The sequence below is a fragment of the Microchirus variegatus genome (genome assembly GCF_963457635.1).
Source record: "Microchirus variegatus genome assembly, chromosome: 19".
In the NCBI taxonomy this organism is placed as follows: domain Eukaryota; kingdom Metazoa; phylum Chordata; class Actinopteri; order Pleuronectiformes; family Soleidae; genus Microchirus; species Microchirus variegatus.
The window spans coordinates 3,737,938-3,740,538 of NC_139820.1; positions in this window are offsets into that span (position 1 = coordinate 3,737,938).

The window sequence follows — 2,601 nt, forward strand, 5'->3', positions numbered from 1 at the left end:
TAAGTCTAAAAACTGCAAGACTAATACTACTTATTTTTAGTACTTTATGTACTTTATGTATGTATGTATGTATGTATATATGTGTATGTATGTATATGTATATGTATGTATATATGTGTATGTTTGTACATATATATGTATATGTATGTATATATATGTGTGTGTGTATGCATACATATGTATATATAAACACATATATACACATACGTATATATATGCGTTTATATATATATGTATATATATATGTGTATATGTATGTATATATGTGTGTGTGTGTATGCATACATAGGTATATATTAACACATATATACACATACGTATATATATGCGTTTATATATATATGTATATATATATGTGTATATGTATGTATATATGTGTATATGTGTGTATATGTATATATGTATGTATATATATGTATGTATGTATGTATATATATATGTATATGTAAGTATATATATATATATATATATATATATATATATATATATATATATATATATATATATATATATATATATATATATATATATATATATAACTTTGACTCAGCACACAAACAAAAAATAAATAAAATTAAAGCCACAGTTTCGCAACTGTAACCCGATTAAGTATTTATAAGACGTCGCCATCAAAACAATAATTTTCTCTTTTACCCTAATCCAAATGTCCCCACTGTGTTGCTTTAAGGAGACAAATATGTGGTATACATGTATAATATAATGCTCAAAATCACGGTGTAGTTTTATAGTTTGACCACTGGGTGATGCTGTTGAGTTGAGTTGAGTATTCCTGTTCATGTTTAGCCCGAACATGAAATACTGTAGCAGTTTACAACCTGGTCATTGATAACAAACATGGACTTTATCACTGCAACGATGACTGGAATCAATAAATAGTTTACTTGTGAGTCACGAGTCTTCAAAGAATGACAACTATTATTGTTTTTATTGTTTTATTGTGCTTTTATTCTTTGTTTTAGTTTGCTTTAACAGTTTGGTACGTTTCGTATCTTGGTCTTGTCCAACCATTGGCTACCAGAGCTCTATACATTATAACATTTAACATCTACTATTTAATATGTCCTTTTGTGAATATAGAGACACAGCTTTCATCACAGCAGCAGAATGTGGCTTCATATATTGCATTAAGCCGTATAAAGAATTGAACAATTGTTGCACAGTGACGCAAAATAATCTCGTTGCTCACAGCGTGCTGATGTACTGAATGCCCGGTCACCTCCGTGACACTCATTTACATGAAAATACCACAGTCACTGTAGTCACGCGCTCTGGATTTGCATGTTTTTTTTCATCCCATAATGAGGTCTATTCATGGCCGACGCTCGAAGTTTAAAGTATTGTACAGGAAGTGCGCGTAAGGGCGTACTCGGAACATGTTCGTACTCAACAGAACAAAGATACACGCTAAGTTGAAAGAAAGAAAACAAAAAAATTTAGCATAAAATTTGATATTGCAGCATAAAAAAATTATTTACTCTCTAAATCCTTTATCTGGATTCGAATATATATTCACTTTTGCTGCAACAAGACGTTGCTTTACCACGTTTAGTTTGAACTCTGGGCTCGACTATCTGACCTGGCTCAGTAGATCTCTGTCTTCTGGACCTAAACCGTTGATTTGTGGGCTATAGCAGCAGAACTTTGACGTCTATTATAAGTGTAAAGACTCTTATTATTATGCAACAGTTTGTGCTATCGAGAAAAAAATCCAACAGTTTATGAAAGCTATGAACTTGTGGTCATTACGGTAATTTCACTGACTGAGCGGTGGAGAAACGGATCAGAGACCAAAACTTGGAAAATTCCATTGGAAATAAGTTTTATGCTGTTCAAATTTCACAATTAAAATGCAAAATTCATGTACAACTACAGTGTATTTTCTCAATAAAACATAATACAAACAACAATTTCTTTTGTTTTTCTTGACTTTAAACTGTTAATATGCTCTTTTAACACGCAGTAAATTGTAAATTTGACATTTTTGTGCATGCATGTTTGTTCTAAGTGACATTTTCTCGCCCTTTTATTGGTACAATAAGCAAAAAAAAGTTGCTCAAGTGTTAAAACTGCAGTAATGTGCTCAGATCTGGTCGTTCTGGTTAAAACTCAAGCTGTAGCTTTTGATCGATCGAGATAAAAGCGTGGAACCTTTGACTGTGGATATATTTTAAGATGACAGAAGGCTGTTTTGGTTACTGGTTTGATGTGAAGGTCAGACCTGAGTCTGCATCGGCACACTTTGGTTCGGTCTTTGGTTCGGTTTTGTTTGCAGTCCTGACTTTAGTCTCAAAAACAAAAAGTATCTCGGAATGACTTGAAATTCGCCATCATAATAGTCGGCATCGCCCTGAACATGGATCAGTTGAAAATATTTGCAAATCTCTTAAGGAATATTTTTAACGAATTTTTGAAATTCAGGAAATGATCCATTTGCTCTGATCCACTTTGACAGTGAGCTGAATTTCTTTAAAGAAAAAAGTATCTCGGAATGACTTGAAATTCACCACCATAATAGTCGGCATCGCCCTGAACAAGGATCCGTTGAAAATATTTGGAAACCTCTTAAGGCACAATTTTAAT